Raw genomic sequence first — 22,940 nt, 5'->3', positions numbered from 1 at the left:
TATCCTTGATATTTTCCCAAGGAAAAGATCTTTGCCTTGGAGTTGTCCTCCTTGGGTCCATTGAGTTGGGTGATCTGTGCATGTCCATGGCCTGAGAGACTCTCTCCTTCCCCAGATTGTGGAAGTTTTCAGCAATTACTTCCTCAGAGACACTTTCTATCTCTTTTTCTCTCTCTTCTTCTTCTGGTACACCTGTAATATGAATATTGTTTGTTTGGATTGGTCACACAGGTCTCTCAGTGTTCTTTCATTCTTAGATATCCTTTTTTCTCTGTGCCTCAGGTTCTTTGTATTCCTCTTCCCTATTTTCTATGTCATTTATCTTCTCCTCCACTGTATCTATTCTGCTTTCAATGCCCTCCATTGTGTTCGTCAATTATTCGATCTCCATCCAAAATTTGTTCCTGAAATCTTCTGTATTTTTCTGCACCTCCATGAGCATGTTAATGATTTTTATTTTTAAATCTATTTCTGGAAGATTCATGAGGTCAATTTTATTTGAATCTTTCTCATGTTTATTCATAATTTTTCTTTGTACCGGGTTCCTTTGATGTTTCATAATTTGTCTGTGGTGCCCTCTAGTGCCCAGAAGCTCTACTCTCTGGAGCTGCTCAACCCCTGGAGCGATATCAGGGGTCACAAGGGAGTGGTGTTGTTGCTACGGAATAGGAAAGAGCTGTTTCTTGCTTCCTGGCTGCTATGCTTGTCTCCACTGCCAGAACCAGTGGGCCAAACACAAAGGTGTAAGCATATATGTTTTCTGTTTGTAGCTGCCATAGGCAGGGCTTCCCTGTGGCTGGCTGGATGCCAGGGCAGGTTTTGCCAGTTTGTGAGCCTGAGCCAGGTGCAGGCTAACCTGGAGGAAGACACAGCAGGCTGCCTATCATGAAGGTCGTTTTAAGGTCCCAACCTGCTGGGCAGATTGCACCTGGACAATTTTGTCTGCCTGCCATTTCTCTTGAATATTAAGCTCTGTGCAATCCTTGCCCCTTCAGCAGCCCTTTTACTTTTAGGAAGTCTCTCAGACTGCCCATCCAGAAAAGCCAGATACGAATCCCTGTTTTCCACAAGGTGCTGGAATCTCTGTCTCTCCTGGTGTTCCACTTGTCTTAGCTTTCCAACCCCACTAAATCACTAGAGCACCAGGTAAGGTAGGTTTGTGCTCCCAGAACAGATCTCAAGGGCTAGGTGTTCAGCAGTCCCAGGCCTCCACACTCTCCCCGCTCTGTTTCTCTTCCTCTTGCCAGTGAGCTGTGGTGGGTGAAGGTCTTGGTTCCTGCCAGGTCACAGCTTTGGTAGGTTACCCTGTTCTATGAGGTCTGCTCTTTTCTCCAGGTGTAAGCAGTCTGGTGCAGCCTTCTTTCCTATTGCTCTTTTAGGATTAGTTGTATTATATTTTCGTATTCTATGTGGTTTTAGGAGGAGGTCTCTGTCTCACTTCTCATGCCCCCACCTTTAATCTATTCCAGCCTGCTCTTTCTCATCTTAATCTCCCTCCCCCTCCCATTCAAATCCTCCCAGTCCCTGCTACATGCTCTGACATGTAGCCTTCTTCTTAATACCCTTTTGTTTAAGTAATAATTCCGCTCAGAATAAATCACATTTAATTTTGTACCATTTCTAACAAATCCAATCAAACTGACCAGATTGTCAGATAACTCTAATTTTCCAGGAGATTAACCATGAGTAGGAAAGTTAGCCTCATCTAAACTACATAAACTAAAAAAATAATACAAATAATAATGTTCTACAGTGTTGTAAGCATCATTCTCTAGATTTAAACTTGGCAGAAAAAAATTCCTCTTTACTAATATAGTACTTCTTACTAAGAATGTGTCATTTTATGAATTTCACAAGCACACACACCAGTGGATTTATGTAGATTCACATTTATATTTATAGTCAACGACATCCAGCTAAAGACCACCTAGGAAACAACTGTTTTTAAAACAAGTTGATTTCATTTCTTATTGCAATGAAAAAGACTGCATACCATAGTAAAACATGCAGTGTGTCATTAAGAGGGTGTCAGAAGGACTTATTATTTGATTTGGGTTTATTTTAGGTGATTTTGTGGAAGCTCAAGTAAGTGAGGTTTTACTTTTTTCAAATTTTTTAATATATTTACTCTTACGGAGGTATATAGTTCTTCACTATGTTTTTGTTTCTGTCAGGAAGTGGGGATGATTCTTTGAACAGATACTGTAATAAATATCATCATTTATAATTAGGGAAGACTAGTAGAATGAGATCATAGATGTAATTGATAAAGAAGCAACCATTGCTCATATTAGCCTGCATAACTGGATGTTTGATATTTTTGGGGGTATCCACAGTGACCTAGAGTTTGTGCTGAGACTACATTATGAAGTGGTCTTGCATTTTGCCTTACTTCATCATTATTGAGTGGCCCTGTCTAATAGTTGTGTTCTATAACATTGTTTATGTTTAACAGGACAATATCATAGCCTGATTATGAATAACAAGTATACTTCAAAAATTCCAACACCTGTGTCAGGTCAGGTCCTGGATGGCAGGGCTGCTTCTTTTCTCCCTCTATAGCTATCTAGTGCTCTCTCTGATAATCATATGGTTATCAGATTTTCAGCCCTTTTTCTCAAAATATTTTGTATGTCTTATCTTCCCAGGTAAATGGTAATCTGATGATAATAGGAGTTATCCTTTGAATCCAATACACATTTCAGTACAGTGATAGGTGGCAGCTAATACAGATTAATTCAGTCTTTGTTTATGTTGAGTTTTTTGGATGATCTTTTATATTGGTACTGATGCTTGTACAATTTTATAAAGTTGCTAAGTTTTTATATTTAAAACTTCTCGGAACATTATCTTTCTATTGTCAACAATGCAACACTACTTAAAACATTACATAAATTACATGTCAAATTAAGAGTTTTGAACTTGTCCAAACTGGCAAAATTTAAAAGGCTAAAGTAACTATTTACATTTTAACAAGAACTATTTAATTCCAAAAATGAATTATCTGTAAATATATCAATTTTTCCCTTGAGCACTTTAAATATAAAATTTTTACTTGTGTTTTCTAGATCGTTGAGAGGGAGTCTTTTCTAAAGAACAGAATATGCACTAGGTAATCTCTTAAAGTCACATCTAAATCTGAGAGTCTAGAATCACTTTCTTGCTATTCTTTCATATACTATAATCTGGTATTTCATTAAATATAGAAAAAAGCAGTCACAGCCAAACATTTAAAAGATGTAAGGTTAGTCATGTCATTTTTTAAAGAGGTACAAAACTACTTCAGTGACTTCCATAATGTTCCATGTTTTATTTAGACTATGAATGTTTCTATAGTCAAGCATGTGGGTTAGATCTGATGAGTTAGTGTAGTGCCCTCCAATGCCTAACTCATGAAATGAGTACTGTATCTTGAGTGTATGCTATACTGGCAGTACCATAATTTGAACTTTCTGTTATTAGAAAATTGCAGTATGTTTCCAAATAACTTCTCATAAACTGTTAGCTGCAGTGATATACTTGTAATGCTATAGTTTTTCCAGGTTGGAATGTAATCCCTTATTCATATATCCCTTATAGTCTGCATAACAAATAACTTATTTTATATTACATTATGTAAAGTGAATCACAGTGGCATTTTAGCAATGTCTTGATCATAATATAAGCTTGAGCAGAAGCAAGATAAATGCCTTAAACTTTGCTTAAAGAATGAGATAGAGCAAAGTAATTTGTGGTTCCATTTTATACTTGTGTTTACACAGGAATAATTTTAGTCAGTTCATGTACTGAAATAAAAATATCTGCAGGTATATTTGAAGGTATCTTCTGGTAGAACAGTGCAACAGTATTTAGGAAAGATAATCTTTCTGTACATCACATTTCTTATGAACAATGTTACTGGGATTGGAGGCCGACTATAAGACTAATGCTAACATTGTACACTAACTATACTCTTTTGCCTGTGTGTGGGAAATTTATATTTTATGGAGTATGATATATCTGTATTTTAATTTTTAATAAAATATGAATTATATATTTGTTGCATATTTTGAAAAACCAGGTCTTAAAAACTGAGACTGCTCTATCAATTAAGAATCCAAATTCAGAAATTACTATTTGTGTTGCTGATAATAATTTAGAAAATGAGAATTTTAAAAAGGTTTAAATTTTAATTCAAGTAATCTTGTGCCTAGTTAACTTTTTATATTCATTTCCTATGGAACAGTAGGTAAATTACTTAACACCTTTGTGTATTTTTCCATCTACTTACAACGTCATGTTGTATAAGAAAATCAAAGGATTAAACTATATGGACTACATGATTACTTTGTAAGCGCTAAGCAAGTTAAAATGTATTATTATGTTTGTGGTGTTTTTGTTGTTAATCTTAACAAAGAGTTGAAAATCCTGTCTCTTTGTTATCTGATTTAAAAAATTATCTTTCATAAATTCATACTTTTGTGTTTCTTTCACTAATGCAAGTAAGTTATCCTGAATATTTTGTTCTAATAAACTCTTCCTTAGACATGTTGAATAATCAATTACAGGACTTGACTTCACTGAGAACATATATGTTTTGTTATTTTATTCTGTCACACAAATTCTGTGTAACAAGTGTCCCTCAAATATAGTGAATTAAAAACAATAACCATTATTTATGTAGATTGCTGGTTCAGTTTATTTAGGCTGGACTTGTCTTGGGTGGTTCTGTTAAGTTTTTCTAAGTTTATGTGTCTGGGGTTCCTGTGAGAGTCAGTTGTTTTAGACTGGGTTTGGCTTTGGCTGGAACATGACAGCTCTGTTTATGTGTCTTTTATCCTCTTCATGAGTTGAGTGAGCTAGTTCAGGTATTTTCCCTACATGGTGACTACAGAGCAAGCCTAATTCAAATGTTTTTGAACTTCTAATTATATCACATCTTCCAACTATACACTGATCCTAGAAAATCACAAGGCTGATCCTCAGAGCAAGAAATGAAGAAGTATACTCCACTCACTTTGGGAAGACAGTGCAAAAGTTCTGTAGAAGGTATAAACACACAGACACAGACACACACACATTAAATCCTTTTGTAAGGGAGGCAGTGAAAAATTGGAACAATAATCCAATCTAACAGTTTTGTTAAATTCATGAATCATGTACAGTCTTGAGTATAATCCATGCTATTGTTTAATAAAATTCTCAACCTAAAAAATGAGATATCATTGTTTCACTAAGAACTTTAGGGTCAAAGTATTACTGACTTGCCTACCATTAGCAGTTCTGAATAGAAATACTACTATGGAGAAAAGCGGCAAATGAGAGATAAATGATGAAAATTTCTACCAAAGGGAAAAAAAGTAAGAAATTTAGTCTCTCAAAATGAGTTCTAATAACTCTGGAAAAGGAAAAAGAAATTTAAATATACCTTATTCCTCTTTTATCATCAGCTTTCATGCTTCTCATTTCCCTGTGAGGAAAATTTATAATTTATATGGTTTAAATAAATGTGAGTGTGAGTGTGTTCACCCTTTGGTTAACACATGTTGTCTTAAATACTGGATTCACAATAAAATCTTAAAGGGAATCTAGCTGTAGAAAACTAGGACATATACAATAATAATGAAATTAATAGAAATAAAGAACACTTTCTGACTGTTTGGTAAAGATTGTGTTGCAGGACTTTAGAAAATAGAAGAGCAAAAGAGCAAAACTGGTACTGGGAAGCATTTTGGAAGATCTGCATTCTTTTTTGTATTGTATATTTTTTTATTTGTTTATTCAAGTAGAGTTGATATACAATATTATATTTGTTTCAAGTATACATCATAGTTATTCAACACTTACATACATTATTAAATCCTCACTCCAACTAGTGTAGCTACTATTTGTCAACATATACAGATATTACAGAACTATTGACTATATCACTATCCTGAACTTTTATCCCTGTGTCTAATTTATACTATGATTGAGATTTTGTGAATCTTTATTCCCTTCAGCTATTTCACCCACCCACCATAACCCTTCCCCTGTAATAACCACTACTCACTTCTTAGAAGCTATGAATCTACTGCTGTTCCATTCACTTTCTCTTGTTTTGCTTTTAGATTCCATACATAGGTGAAATTATATGGTATTTATCTTTCTTTGCCTGGCTTATTGTACTTAGCATAATGCCCTCCAGGTCTATCCATGTTGTCACAAATGGCACGATTTCTTTTTAATGGCTGAATAATATTCTATTGTGTATATGCACCACTTCTTTATCCATTCATCTATTGACAGATATTGACTCTTGTAAGTAATGTGACAATAAACATAGGGGTGCATATGTCTTTTAAAATCAGAGATGTTGTTTTCTTGTGTAAATTCCTAGAAGTAGAGTTACTGGGTTGTATGATATTTCTGTTTTTAGTCTTTTGACGAACCTTCATATTGCTTTCCATAGTGGGCCAATTTACATTCCCACCAACAGTGTAAAAGGGCTCCCTTTTCTCCACATCCTCGCCAACACTTGTTATTTCTTGTCTTTTGGATAGTGGCCATTCTAAAGGGTGTGAGGTGATATCTCATTTTGGTTTTGATTTGCATTTCCGTGATGATTAGCGATGTGGAGCATCTTTTCATGTGCCTATTGGCCACCAGTATATCTTCTTTGGAAAAATGTCTATTCAGGTACTCTGCCCATCTTTTAATTCGGTTATTATTATTATTATTATTATTATTATTATTATTATTATTATTATTATTTCTTTTGGTGTTGTTGAGTCAAATGAGTTCTTTATATATTTTGGATGTTAACCCCTTATCAGATATATCATTTATGAATATATCCTCCCATATCGTAGGCTGTCTTTTTGTTTTGTTTTGTTGATGGTCTCTTTTGCTGTACAGAAGCCTTTCAGTTTGATGAAGTCCCACTTGTTTATTTTTCCTTTTGTTTTTCTTTTCCCAGGGAGACATTGTAAGGAAGGCCATCCCCTAACTTGCCCTACTGTTCTGTAAGGACAGCTGTCCACTGCTGCACCCTGTATGTGTCTGACCTTGAGAAACCTTGAAAACAGCATAGCATGTTGCACCCATGAGTAAGGAGATAGACAAGGGGCTTGAAGGCCAGACACCTGGCCATGAAGAACACATGCATGCATGTCTTCAATACTTAAGTAACCATGAATTAGCACTATAGCAGTATAAGAAGTTACAGCTTTATGCAGAATATAGTGGACTCTTTTGAGCACCCTCCAAGGTAACTCCTGCCTTCTTCTTTGCTCTTCGCATTGCCCCAAGACCTCAACAGCAACCCCTGGACTCCAACAGACATGTCCAGGAAAAAAATCACTCATGCTTATGTTCTGGGATTTTTGCCTATATTTTCTTCTAAGAGTTTTTATGGTTTCATGCCTTATATTTAGATCTTTAATCCATTTTGAATTTACTTTTGTGTAAGGTATTAGGGAGTAATCAAGTTTTGAAGGATATAAAGTTGAATCTAGACTTTAGAAATATTTTCAGCCCAAAGGTGCATAATATATGCAGTCCAAAACACATGTATAAACGTACTGTAGATAATAAAAATATTAAATAACTGTAATAAAGATTGTGTCTTAAGGATCTGTGGAAAATGGTGTGGCATAAGTGGTATTAAGCCATATCAAGTTCTAATACATAAAACTTCATATAGTCATCTTAATTTCTATCTTAATATTGATTTTTGTAGACACAAATAGTGATAGAAATACATTGGCTACTAGAAATAGTTTGGAAATTTCTTACTTATATACAGTTTTATACAATAATTAGAATGGTTTTTTGAAGATTTCCAGAATTTTCTGTGAGAAGGCCCTTATTTGACATTCATGACAGATGTATTTCAAGGTATTTATGAGACCACAGTTTTTTATATCATATTCCTAAAGCATGGGATATCAAAAAAATATACTGAATGTTAATTTCATATATCTAGATAAGAGTTTCCATTTCAATGAGTAAAGATGTGAAATTCAAAAAGGAGAACACATTAAATTTACTTTCTTATTAGAAAATATAACTTGCTTTTGGTCAAGTTAGATACTAACAAACTTTTCAAATTAGTATACATAAGTGCACAGTGGTTTTTTACTACAAAATCAGACTATATAAACTCTTCTTTTTGAAGTTCCATGATCCCAAGTTGTAAAGATGGTAAAAGTAATTAATTTCATCATCATCTATTGAGTCAATCATGCAAATATTTTTATACTTTTCATATAATATTTGCCTATTTCTTGGGAATAAGTTCATTAATTTTTCAAATATTTTAAGGTTTCCTAGTGAGAAATGTTTATACAGAGCATTTGCTGGATTTTCAGAAATCCTTTTTAACCTCTTTTTATGCATAGCATATAGAATTGGCTCATGAGTAAAAGATACCTAAATCCCTTACAAATTAATATTTCAGTCTTGAATATGTACAAAATGCCAATTGGTAGGCAATAAGTATCACTTCTTGTACTTCTTCATTTATAGAGATAGTTTGGCATTCTTGATTGGGCAAGAACTTTTCCATAAAGATACAAAGATGTTTTCTTTAGAGCTCCTGAAAATTCAGCAAAATATTGAGCAAATGGAAAGACTGACTCTCAACAAAAATAAAATGTTTTTCCATACCAATCTCACAATGTACATGTTTGAAATCTGTGACCAGGTGAAATTCCAGGCCATAAAATTATCAGCTTTAGGGGTCACACAGTCAGAACTGTGATGTAATGGATATAATTAAGCAATAATTAATGAATACCTACCAAATATAGTGGTACTTGATTGGTTTAAAAGATTTATAAAACAAAGAACCTGTGGTACATTAAATTTTCTATAAATAACCACAATATCTCTATTCCACATGTCATTCTAGAAACTTCCCAACACCCTAGTAAGTTGTGTTTATGTCTTCTCTGTGTCAACCTGGGGGGACCTTTGTGAGTGTCACAAAGTGATGCTATGACTTTAGAGGCCTGGTCACAAAAGGTTTTATGGTTTCCATTGGCCTCTCTCACTCTCTCTTGGAACATGTCTTAGGAGCTTTGTATCTTGTGTTGCCATCTAAAAGTCCAGGGCACTCTGAACCTGCCATGCTGGATAAACCTCTGTAGAAACATATAGACAGAGATGCCTAAACAGCAAAAAGTATCTGAGCTCCTAGTTGCCAGTAATGGTTCCAGAATCATGAGTGACTGACCTTGAAATGATTTCATTTGTATGGTGACAGATGGTAAATAGACAGTGTGGTAATCATTTTACAAGGTACACAAATGTTGAATCATTATGTCTTACACCTTAAAATACTATAACACTGTATCTCAGTTACACTTCAATTTTTTTTAAAAAAAGAGCAATGCATGGATCCCAATCTCTGAGATGCAGGCATGGGCTACAAGTACTAATATTTGATAAGGTTTCCCAGATAATCCTAATATCATGTTAGAATTGAGAACCATTGCTCTAAATCAGAAGCCTGAAAACTTTTTGGAGATTAGAATTTCTGAAAACTTAACATCATTTGTTTTACTATCATTAAATTGCAAGGCATACATACATCTTAGCCATGAGTCAATGAAAACGTAAGGTGCTCATTACTTTTGTGCTGCAAAGTGTTTCTAAATGGTGTATCTCCATGTAAATAAGGCTATATTTATTAAGGGGTACTGTGTTACACAATCACCAAAACAAAAACTAACATTTTAAAGATAGTTCCCTAACTTTTAAATGAAGTGAATAAGAACTTCTGGTTTGGGTTGTTAAAGTATTAATGTTCCAGGGAAAATGTAATTTTCCTTTTTCATGTAAAAATCAGTAATGTGGGGGGGGGAGGCACTGAAGATGGTGGCCTGAATAGGGCAGGGGAAATCTGCCAAAACAATATATATTATTAAAATACAGCAAATACAACTATTCCTAAAAGAGAGACCAGAAGATACAGTACAACAGCCAGGCTACATCTACATCTGCAAGAACTAAGCCTCTCACAAAAAGGGTAAGATAAAAAGCCATAACCCAGGGGGACTCAAGCACTACCCCCACCCCAGCTCACCAGTTGGAGGAAAAGAATCAGAGTGGAGAGGGAGTGGAAGCACAGGACTGCTAAATAACCAGTCCTAGTAATCTGCACTGGGAACATAGACACACATTGCATGGTGTACTGGATATTAGAGAAATGGAAAAGTAAAATCTGAGATAGAGACTGCAAACAAGGTCCCACAGCTGGCTCCCCTGGGAAAAAAGAAAAGTACACACACTTTAAAAGTATTAAAGGGACAAGGGGTTAACAGGTGAACAAAGTCAACCTGACACACTCAGCCCAGCAGGCTGAAATCTTAAGGACTACAGTTGCCCTAACCCCCTGGGTGGCAACACAGCTAAAAAGGCCCTCATGGCAATAAGCAGCCAGCCGTTCATTCACCCCCTGCCAGCACTGCAAGCAAACTGGCTGACACGCCATTGCTGCAGAATGACTGGGGACCAGCCACGCCCAAAACAATGACAGTTTTCTCCCAGGGTGCAACTAACCAGGCCACATCCAGAGGGTGCCGCCAGCATGCAGCTGCCTGGCACAGGCAGAGGCAGCCAGGGCAAATTCCAGAAGGCACAAAGGGACACCATTCTCACAGGAGAACACACTTGGCATGCCTGTGACACCTGGCAGTGCCCTAGGTCAGCCCAAGGGCTACCCTGCACACAGCAGCTCAAGGAATGAACCCAGAGACTGCTCCCTGTGTGTGGGTAACTGGCACAGGCAGTGGAGAAGGGCAAGGTGACAAGCAAGCAGGAAGGGAATTTGTTCTCCCAGCTGACACAGGCACCACTTGCTGGTAATCACTTCTATAGCCAAGAAAAGGCAGAAGGACTTGGTCCAGTCCAAAATCAATCAAACAACAACAGAAAGAGGGCCTGGATGATATAGATAAAACCAATCTTCCTAAAAAAGAACTCAAAATAAAAGTCATAACCATGCTGATGGATTTGCAGAGAAATATGCAAGAGCTAAGGTATGAAATCCAGAGGGAGATAACAGAAATGAAACAATCAAGATAAGGACTTAAGAGCAGACTATATGAGGTGCAGGAGACTGTTAATGGAATAGAAATCAGACAACAGGAATCAGAGAAGCAGAGGCAGAGAGAGAAAAGAGGATCTCTAAGAATGAAAGAATATTAAGAGAATTGTAGGACCATTCCAAATGCAACAATATGCATATAATAGGGGTACCAGAAGAAGAAGAGAGAGAAAAAGGGATAGAAAGTGTCTTTGAAGAAATAATTGCTGAAAACTTCCCCAAGCTGGAGAAGGAGAAAGTCTATCAGACCATGGAGGCCCACAGATCTCCCAACACAAGGGACCCAAGGAGGACAAAACCAAGACATATCATAATTAAAATGGCAAAATCAAAGACAAGGACAAGGTATTAAAGGCAGCCAGAGAGAGAAAAAAATATCATGCACAAAGGAAAACCCATCAGGCTATGGTCAGACTTCTCAACAGAAATCTTACAGGCCAGAAGAGAATGGCATGATATATATAATGAAATGAAACCGAAGAACCTTGAACAAAGAATAGTGTATCCACCAAGATTATCATTTAAATTTGAAGGAGTGATTAAACAATTTCCAGGTAAGCAAAAGCTTAGGGAATTTACCCCCAACAAACCACCTATACAGGGTATTTTGTAGGGACTGCTCTAGATGGAAGCAAAGCTATGGGGGAGGGAAAAGGAAATATTATAGAGAAATGAAAATTCAGTATTACATTAGGTGGGCACAAACCATTTTCTCAGATGTTCAAAAGTTATATTACTAACTCTTTAATTTAATTTCACAAAAGAGTACTTGTACCAAAATTTTCAGGAACTGTAAATGTGTATTCATAGGAATCATCCTTTGTACTAAGTACTAAATCAGAATCCCTGGATCTGGGTCAAGAAAATCTAAATTTTTGACAAGTTCCACATGTATTTTTTACATAAAGTCATATGATATTGCCACTCCAGTAACCTGATTTTCTGCCACAGTTGTTTCAGGTGAACATCCAAAACTGTGTGAAATAACTCTATGAAAATACAGAAAATTAGACCAAGATAATGAGTTTTTCAACTCTAATATTAGTTATTGGCATACTTTGCCAATGATGCTTCTGTGTAACAGCATATGAGGACTTTCTGCCTAGAAACAAAATTCCTTTGTTTGAGCTATAATTATTTTTTTGAAATATCAAGAAAGGAGAGTATCAAAAAAGTTCATCAGGTCATCACACAGCTGTGTACATGAATATTCTTCCCATGCTATAGATGAAAAATGCAGAAAGGTAGGTAAAGTTATTGGATAATAGTGTCAGTGTTCCAGCCAGGTGCCAAGACAAGTGGCTATTAATTAATGAGTAATTTTTTTAAATAAGGTCCTTACTCATTAATGTTTCCCTTAGAAGAAAGCACCTTCTTCCCTGGGAGGGCAAGTTACTATAAAGATGATGACTTTCACTCTACTTTTCTTTGTATTAAGCAAGTCAAACTTTTAGACAGAATGCAGAGGCTACAACAGATCCATATATATGAAAATTATAGAAGCAATTGTCTTACTGGCTCCTCTATTTCACCTTTAGATAAACTGCAATATATTGGTTAATTACAGTAGAAACAGATTGCCTAGGTTTGGATCTTTGCTCAGCTAGTTATTTACTGTGTGATTTGGCAAATTACTTAACCTACCAGTACTTAAATTTATTATCTCCAATTTTAACCCTAAAATAGTGAAAATTTATCTCACAAAGTTGCTTTGGAGACCCTGGTACATGTTAAGAGCTCAGTCAACTAATTTAATTCTTTTATGTCTTCCAGCCATAAACGCTCTTTCCTTTGGATCAGTCAAGATATTTGTCCTATAATTAAGTAAAGTAGTTAAGATATGAGGGCTATGAAAAGATGGTTGCCTCCAAATATGTTCCCCGTAATCCTGTATCACTCTCAAATTTCAACTATTTGTTACTCCTAGCTTTCAATCTGGTGATGAGTATTAATCTGATTAAAATTTTATGTTTGCCTTTTCTGAATAGGGACAAGACCAATTAGCTAACATGTTCATAGAATGCCAAAAGACCCTGAGTCTTTTGGACGTATGAACATGAATGCTGACTTGAATCAAAATAGACTTTCAACAGTCTAATGAAGATCAGAATAAGCTAATGATGACCACACCCCTTCCCCACCACACACACATAATCACTAGAAGCACGTAGAAATACTGGGCATGGAAAGTAGAAGATGTCAGAATAAGTAGGGTGGTGGAAATCTCCTCCCAAAACCATATATATTTTTGAAAATACAACAAATACAGCTATTCCTAAAAGAGAGACCAGAAGATACACTGCAAGAGCCAGGCTATGTCTACATCTGCAAGAACTCAGCATCTCACAAAAAGGGTAAGCTACAAAGCAGTGACCTGGCGGAATCCAAGCACTCCCTCCACCCCAACTCACCAGCTGGAGTAAAAGAATCAGAGTGGGGAGGGAGTGGAAGTACAGGACTGCAAAATAACCAGCCCTAGTAATCTACACTGGGACCACAGGCACACACTGCATGGTGTAGTAGATATTGGAGAAATGGAAAAGTAAAATCTGAGATGGAGACTGTGAGCAGGTCCCCACAGCCGACTCACCTGGGACAAAAGAAAAGGGAGCACTTTAAAAGTCTTAAAGGGACAAGGGTTTAACAGGTGGACAAAATCATTCTGGCACTCTCAGCCCAGCAGGCTAGGAACCTTAAGGAACTTCAGGTGCCCTAACCCCTGATGAAAACAGAGCTCTGAAGTACCTAAGATGATAAGCAGCCGGCCATACATTCACCCCCACTGGCACTGCAAGAAAACTGGCTGAAACACCACTGCAGCAAACCAGCTGGGGAGCAGCCCCACCCACAGCAACCACAGAGTCTTCTCCAAGCATGCAGCTAACCAGGCCAGACCCAGAGACTGCCCCCAGTGTTCAGCCACCCAGCACAGGCAAAGGAAGCTATGCCAACATCTGGAAGGCATGAAGGGGTGCAGTTCTTGCAGGAGAACACAAGACATGTGCCTGTAAAAACCTGCAGTGCGCTAGGCTATCCCAAGGGCTGCCCCACCCACAGCAGCTCAGGGAATTAACCCAGAGACTGCTCCCTGTGAGCCAATAAATGGCACAGGCAGCAGAGAAGGGCATGGTGACCAGAAAGCAGGAAGGGACTTTGTTCTCCCAGCTGGCACACATGCTACTTGCTGGCAATCACTTTTATCACCGTGAAAAGTAGAAGAACCTGGTCCAGTCCAAAATAACTCAAACCACCCAAGAGAGAGGGTCTGGTGAGATAGATATAACCAATCTTCCTGTAAAATAATTCAAAATAAAAGTCATAACCATGCTGATGGAACTGCAGAGAAATATGCAAGAGCTAAGGGATGAAGTCTGCAGGGAGATAACAGAAATGAAACAATATATAGAAGGTCTCGAGAGCAGACTTGATGAGGTGCAAGAGACTGTTAATGGAAAAAAATCAGAGAAAAGGAATACAGTGAAGCTGAGGCAGAGAGAGATTTAAGGATCTCTAGGAATGAAAGAATATTAAGAGAACTGTGTGACCAATCCAAATGGCATAATATTCACATAATAGTGGTAACAGAAGAAGAAGAGAGAGAAAAAGGGATAGAGAGTGTCTTTGAAGAAATAATTGCTAAAAACATCCCCAAGCTGGGGAAGGAAATAGTCTTTTAGACCATGGAAGTGCACAGATCTCTCAACACAAGGCACCCAAGGAGGGCAAAACCAAGACTATAATAATTAAAATGGTTATGATCAAAGATAAGGACAGGGTATTAAAAGCAGCCAGAGAGAGAAAAAAAGATCACCTACTAAGGAAAACCCATCAGGCTATCATCACACTTATCAACAGAAACCTTACAGGCCAAAAGAGAAGATACGATATATTTAATGCAATGAAACAGAAGGGCCTTGAACCAAGAATACTGTACCAGCAAGATTATCATTTAAATTTGAGGGAGGGATTAAACAATTTCCAGATAAGCAAAAGTTGAGGGAATTTGCCTCCCACAGACCACCTCTACAGGATATTTTAAAGGGACTGCTCTAGATGGAAGTACTCCTAAGGCTAAATAGATTTCACCAGTGTAAATAAAATCACAGCAAATAAAGCAGATCAACCAAATACTAACTAAAGGCAAAAAATAAAATCAGCTATTGACAAAAGTAGTCAAGGGAAACACAAAAGAGTACAGAATAAAACATCTAACATACAAAGAGTGGAGGAGGAAGAATAAGAAGGGAGATAAGTAAAGAACCATCCAACTGTGTTTATAATAGCATAATAAGTGACTTGAAGTTAGACAGTTAGGTAGTAAAAAAGCTACACTTCAACCTTTGGTTACCATGAATGCAAAGCTTGCATTAGCAACAAGTACATATTTATCGATAATCACCCTAAATGTAAATGGACTAAATACATCAATCAAAAAACTCAGAGTAATAAAATTGGTAAAAAAGCAAGACCCATCTATATGCTGCTTACAAGAATCTCACCTCAAACCCAAAGACATACACAGACAAAAAGTGAAGGGATGGAAAAAGATATTTCATGTAAACGGTAGGGAGAGAAAAGCAGATGTTGCAGTACTTATATCAGGCAAAATAGACTTCAAAACAAAGAAAGTAACAAGAGATAAAGAAGAACATTACATAATGATAAAGGGGTCATTCCAACAAGACGATATAACCATTATAAATATTTATGCACCCAACACAGGAAGACGGACATATGTGAAACAAATACTAACCATTAAATGAGGAAATAGAATACAACGCATTAATTTTAGGAGAATTCAATTCACCACTCATGCCAAAGAACAGATCAGCAAGACAGAAAATAAGTAAGAACACAGAGTCACTGAACTACACACTAGAACAGATGGACCTAGCAGAGATCTACAGAACTCTACAACCAAATGCAGCAGGATACAAATTTTTCTCATGGGCACACAGAGTATTTTTCAGAATAGACCACATACTAGACCACAAAGAAACGCTCAGTAAATTCAAAAAGATTGAAATTCTACCAACTAACTTCTCAGACCAGAAAAGAATAAAACTAGAAATAAATTACACAAAGAAAACAAAAACCCTCGCAAACACATGCAGGCTTAACAGCATGCTCCTAAGTAATCAATGGATCAATGACCAAATAAAAACAGAGATCAAGCAATATGTGGACACAAATGTAAACAACACTACAAAGCCACACCTTCTGTGGGACACAGCAAAGGCAGTTCTAAGAGGAAAGTATATAGCAATCCAGGCTTATTTAAAGAAGGAAGAAAAACTCCAAATGAATAGTCTAAAGCCACAGTTTTTGATACTGGAAACAGAAGAACAAATGATGCCCAAAGTCAGCAGAAGGAGGGACATAATAAAGATCAGAGAAGAAATAAATAAAATTGAGAAGAATGAAACAATAGAAAAAATCAGTGGTACCAAAAGTTGGTTCTTTGAGAAAATAAACTAGATAAACCCCTACCCAGGCTTATTAAGAGAAAAAGAGAACCTACACACACAAACAGAATCAGAAATGAAAAAGGAAAAATCGTGGCAAACACTACAGAAATACAAAGAATTATTAGACAATACTATGAAAATCTACATGCTAACAAACCTGGATAACCAAGAAGAAACGGACAACTTTCTAGAAAAGTACAACCTTCCAAGAATGACCAGGGAAGAAACAGAAAGTCTAAACAGACTAATTACCTGGAACAAAATTGAACTGGTAATCAATAAAATACCCAAGAACAAAACCACCTGTCTAGATGGATTCACTGCTGAATTTTATCAGACATTCAGAGAAGACATAATACCCATTCTCCTTAAAGTTTCCAAAAAATAGAAGAGGGAGTACTTCCAAATTTATTCTATGAATCCAGCATCACTCTAATACCAAAACCAGGCAAATACCACACAAAAAAAGAAAATTACAGACCAATAACACTGATGAACATAGATGAAAAAATACTAGTGAACCGAATTCAAAAATACATCAGAAAGATTATCCATCATGATCACATAGGATTTATTCCAGGGATGGAAGGATGGTACAGCATTTGAAAATCCATCAACATCATCCAACACATCAACAGAAAGAATGACAAAACCCTCATGATCATATCCATAGATGCTGAAAAAGCATTTGACAAAATTCAACATCCATTCATGATAAAAACTCTCAACAAAATGGGTACAAAGGGCAAGTTCCTCTGCATAATAAAGGCCATATATGACAAAACCACAGCTAACATCATACTTAACAGAGAGAACCTGAAAGCTTTTCCTTTAACAGCATGCTCCTAAGTAATCAATGGATCAATGACCAAATAAAAACAGAGATCAAGAAATATGTGGACACAAATGTAAACAACAGTACAAAGCCACACTTTCTGTGGGACACAGCAAAGGCAGTTCTAAGAGGAAAGTATATAGAAATCAGGAAAACAATTCCATTCGCAATTGCATCAAAAAGAATAAAATACCTTGGAATAAACCTAATTAAGGAAGTGAAAGACCTATACTCTGAAAACTACAAGACACTCTTAAGAGAAATTAAAGAAGATACCAATAAATGGAAACTCATCCCATGTTCATGCAAAGGAAGAATTAATATTGTCAAAATGGCCATCCTGCCTAAAGCAATCTATAGATTCAATGAAAATCCTATAAAAATACCAACAGCATTATTAAATGAACTAGAGAAAATCATTTAAAAATTCATATGTAACCACAAAAGACCTCAAACAGCCAAAGCAATTCTGAGAAAGAAGAATGAAGCTGGGGGCATTATGCTCCCCAACTTCAAGCTCTACTACAAAGCCACAGTAATCAAGACAATTTGGTACTGGCACAAGAACAGACCCATAGACCTATGGAACGGACTGGAGAGCCCTGACATAAATTCAACCATATATGGTCAATTAGTATATGATAAAGAAGCCGTGGATATACAATGGGGAAATGACAACCTCTTTAAGAGCTGGTGGTGGCAAATCTCGACAGCTACATGCAAGAGAATGAAACTGGGCTGTTGTTCAAACCCATACACAAAAGTAAACTCGAAATGGATCAAAGACCTGAATACAAGTCATGAAACCATAAAACTATTAGAAGACAACATAGGCAAAAATTTCCTGAATATAAGTAGGAGCAACTTCTTCCTGAACGCATCTCCTCAAGCAAGGGAAACAAAAGCAAAATGAACTCATGGGACTCCATCAAACTAAAAATTTATGTACAGCAAAGGACACCATCAACAGAACAAAAAAGGCATCCTACATTATGAAAGAATATATTTGCAAATGACATATCCCACAATGGGTTAACATCCAAAATATATAAAGAACTTATGTACCTCAATGCTCAAAAAGTAAATAACCCAATTAACAAATGGGCAGAGGTTATGAAGAGACAGTTCTCCAAAGAAGAAATTCAGATGGCCAACAGACACATGAAAAGATGCTCCACATCACAAATCATCAGGGAAATGCAAATTATACCCACAATGAGATATCACCTCACACCAGTAAGGATGGCCAGCATTGAAAAGACTAACAAAAACAAATGCTGGTGAGGACGCAGAGAAAGGGGAACCCTCCCTCACTGCTGGTGGGAATGTAAGCTAGTTCAATTATTGTAGAAAGCAATATGGACGTTCCTCAAAAAAACTAAAAATAGAAATATCATTTGACCTGGGAATCCCACTCCTTGAAATTTAACCAAAGAATACAACTTCTCAGTTTCAAAAAGACATGTGCACCCCTATGTTTATCTCAGCACTTTTTACAATAGCCAAGATATGGAAGCAACTGTGTCCATCAGTAGATGAATGGATAAAGAAGATGTGGCTCATATACACAATGGAATACTATTCGGCCATAAGAAAGAAACAAATCCTACCATTTGCAACAACATGGATGGAGGTGGAGGACATTATGCTCAGTGAAATAAGCCAGGTGGAGAAAGACAAATGCCAAATGATTTCCCTCATTTGTGGAGTATAACAATGAAGCAAAACTGAAGGAACAAAATAGCAGCAGACTAAGAGGCTGCAAGAATGAACTAGTGTTTACAAAAGGGGAGGGGTGTGTGAGGGTGGGGAGGGAGGGAGAAGAAGGGACTTGAGGGGTATTATGTTTAGTACACATGGTGTTGGGAATCAGTGGGAGAACAGAGTGGCACAGAGAACATAGTGAATCTGTGGCATCTTGCTGCACTGATGGTCACTGACTGCATTGGGGTATGAGTGGGGACTTGATAATATGGGTAAATGTAGTAACCACATTGTTTTTTCATGTGAAACCTTCATAAAAGTGTATATCAATAACACCTTGATAAAAAATTTAAAAAATATATACTGAGTATCATACACCATGATCAAGTATGATTCATCCAAGGGATGCAAGGATGGTACAACATTCAAAAATCTATCAACATCACCCACCACATCAACAAAAAGAAGGACAAAACCACATTATCATATCCATAGATGCTGAAAAAGCATTCGACAAAATTGAACATCCATTCATGAGAAAAACTCTCAACAAAATGGGTATTGAGGGCATCTACCTCAACGTCATAAAGGCCGTATATGACAAACCCATAGTCAGCATCATACTTAACAGCGTGAAGCTGAAAGCTTTTCACCTAAGTTTGGTAACAAGGCAGGGATTCCCACTGTCCCCACTTTTATTCAACATAGCACTGAAAGTCCTAGCCACAGCAATCAGACAACACAAAGAAATAAAAGGCATCCAGATTGGCAAGGAAGATGTTAAACTATCCCTGTTTGCAGATGACATGATATTGAACATAAGTAACCCTAAAGAATTCTCTCCAAAACTACTAGGTCTAATATCTGAATTCAGCAAAGATGCAAGATACAAAATTAATACACAGAAATCTGTGGCATTCCTACACTGTAACAATGAACTCATAGACAGAGAAATCAGGAAAACAATTCCATTCACAATTGCATCAAAATGAATAAAAAACCTAGGAATAAACCTAACCAAGGAAGTGAAAGACCTATAATCTGAGAACTACAAAAAACTCTTAAGAGAAATTAAAGAGGTCACTAACAATTGGAAATACATCTTGTGCTCATGCACAGGAAGAATTAGTATTGTAAAAATGGCCATCCTGCCTAAAGCAATCTATAGATTCAATACAATCCCTATAAAAATACCAATAACATTCTTCAATGAACTTCAACAAATAGTTCTAAAATTAATATAAGCTCCAAAAGACCCTGAATAGCCAAAGCAATCCTGAAAATGAAGAACAAAGCTGGAGGAGAACACTCCCCAACTTCAAGCTCTACTACAAACTGACAGTAATCAAAATAATTTGGTCCTGGCATGAGAACAGACCCATAGAACAGTGGAACAGAATAGAGAGTCCAGATATTAACCCAAGCACATATGGTCAATTAATATACAATAAAGGAGCCATGGATATACAACATGCAAATGGAAGCCTCTGCAACAGCTGGTGTTGGAAAAACTAGTCAGCTACATGTAAGAGAATGAAACTGGATCATTGTCTAACCCCATACACAGAAGTAAATTTGAAATGGATCAAGGACATGAATGTAAGTCATGAAACCATAAAACTCTTAGAAAAAACATAGGCAAACATCTCTTGGACATAATCATGAACAACTTCTTCATGAATATATCTCCCTGGTCAAGGGAAACAAAAGCAAAAATGAACAAGTGGGACTATATCAAGCTGAAAAGCTTCTGTACAGCAAAGGACACCATCAATAAAACAAAAATGTATCCTACAGAATGGGAGAATATATTCATAAATGACATATCCAATAAATGGTTGACATCCAAAATATATAAAGAGCTCATGCACCTCAAGAAACATAAAGCAAATAATCCAATTAAGGAATGGGAAGATGATTTGAACAGACTCTTCTCCAAAGAAGAAATTCAGATGGCCAACAGGAATATGAAAAGATGCTCCACATTTCTAATCATCAAGGAAATGCAAATTAAAACCACAGTGAGATATTATCTCACACCAGTTAGGATGGCCACTATCCAAAAGACAAATAACAAATGTAGGTGAGTATGTGGAAAAAGGGGAACCCTCCTACACTGCTGGTGGGAATGTAAATTAGTTAGACCATTGTGGAAAGCAGTATGGATGTTCCTCAAAAAAGTCAAAATAGAAATACCATTTGACCTAGGAATTCCACTCCTAGGAATTTACCCTAAGAATGCATGAGCCCAGTTTGAAAAAGACATATGCACCCTTTGTTTATCACAGCAGTATTTACAATTGCCAAGAAATGGAAGCAGCCTTAATGTCCATCAGTAGATGAATGGATAAGGAAAATATGGTACATATAAACAATGGAATATTATTCAGCCATAAGAAGAAAACAAATCCTACCATTTGCAACAATATGAATTGATCTAGAGGGTATTATGCTTAGTGACCAGGTAGATCAAGACCAATATCAAATGATTTCAATCTTCTGTGGAGTATAAGAACAAAGCAAAAACTGAAGGAACAAAACTGCAGCAGACTCACAGAACCAAAGAATGGACTAACAGATACCAAGGGAAAGGGACTGGGGAGGGTGGGTGGGAAGAGAGGGATAAGGGGGAAAAGGGGCATTATGATTAGCACACATAATGTGGGGGTGGGGGCACCAGGAAGGCAGTACAGCACAGAGAAAACATGTAGTGATTCTATAGCATCTTACTACACTGATGGACAGTGACTCCCATGGGGTATGTGGTGGAGACTTGATAATGGGGAGAGTCTAGTAACCATAATGTTGCTCATTTAATTGTACATTAATGATTCCAAAATAAAAAATGAAAAAAATAGGGCAATAGTTAATACTAATGAAGAAAGAATACATATGGAAGATTTGACAAGAGAAGAAAATTTATAAAAGATTCCAGTGTTTCAAGGAATCATGTTTGTTTGGACACTTAGTAAAATCTGTTCTGGAATATGTATCAATAAAATGACATATGATGTAGAAGGCTTAGAATAATTCAAAGGTAAACCAGAATATAAAGTATGATGGAATAAGTCCTTATGTTCATGTAGATGATTAGATATAATTGATACTACTTGTAGCTTTCTTTGTGGATTCATGTGGGTGAGGTTAATGGTATGACAGGGAAAGAGACCCACCCATACCAGAACCTTGTAAGCCTCTCTCATATCTTTTGATTAGAGATGTTTCAACCAGTGGAGAGGTTAAAGTTATATGTTCTCCATAGCTACAGAAGGCAGAACTGGTGTCTCAAATGATTTCCCATTCACTAGAAGTGATAAAATAGCTTCTATAGAGCATGCATCAGAAATGCTATGTAAAAAGGGCATCTGAATTGGGTAAGAAATTTTACTTAATAATGTCTGTTAAAGTTAATGTTTATTGATAGCTGTGGAAAGAAAGATTATCCAAATAACAACAAACAGAGGCTATTTTTTTTCAGTTTTCTATAGTAAAGTTGTCAGCCACCAACACTTATGTGTTGCAGTGACTCAAAGGGCATATAGGGAAGTGGGTAAACTTTGTAGTGAGAAACAAAAGTGAAGACTGTAGGTCTAGAGCAATGTGATTGGCTATCACTATTCATGTCAATGAGTTGAGATAGGTTGGAGTTTGTTGGCATGGGGAAGCTGAAAACAGGAGGACTTAGAAATATGGTATCTTATATGATTGTTTTGATGAGCATATTTGACTTTTTCTGGTTGGTTCTCAGTTAGATTATGGGAGTAAAAATAGAGTTGTTGACAGTCATATTCTGACTGTTCTGGGCTAATTGCTACCAAAGTTGTAGTTTGTCTTACTAAACTTGCTGCAGGGATTGTGGGTC

This window comes from Manis pentadactyla, chromosome X, assembly GCF_030020395.1.
Source record: "Manis pentadactyla isolate mManPen7 chromosome X, mManPen7.hap1, whole genome shotgun sequence".
Classification (NCBI taxonomy): domain Eukaryota; kingdom Metazoa; phylum Chordata; class Mammalia; order Pholidota; family Manidae; genus Manis; species Manis pentadactyla.
Note: the sequence above shows the minus strand (reverse complement) of the source record.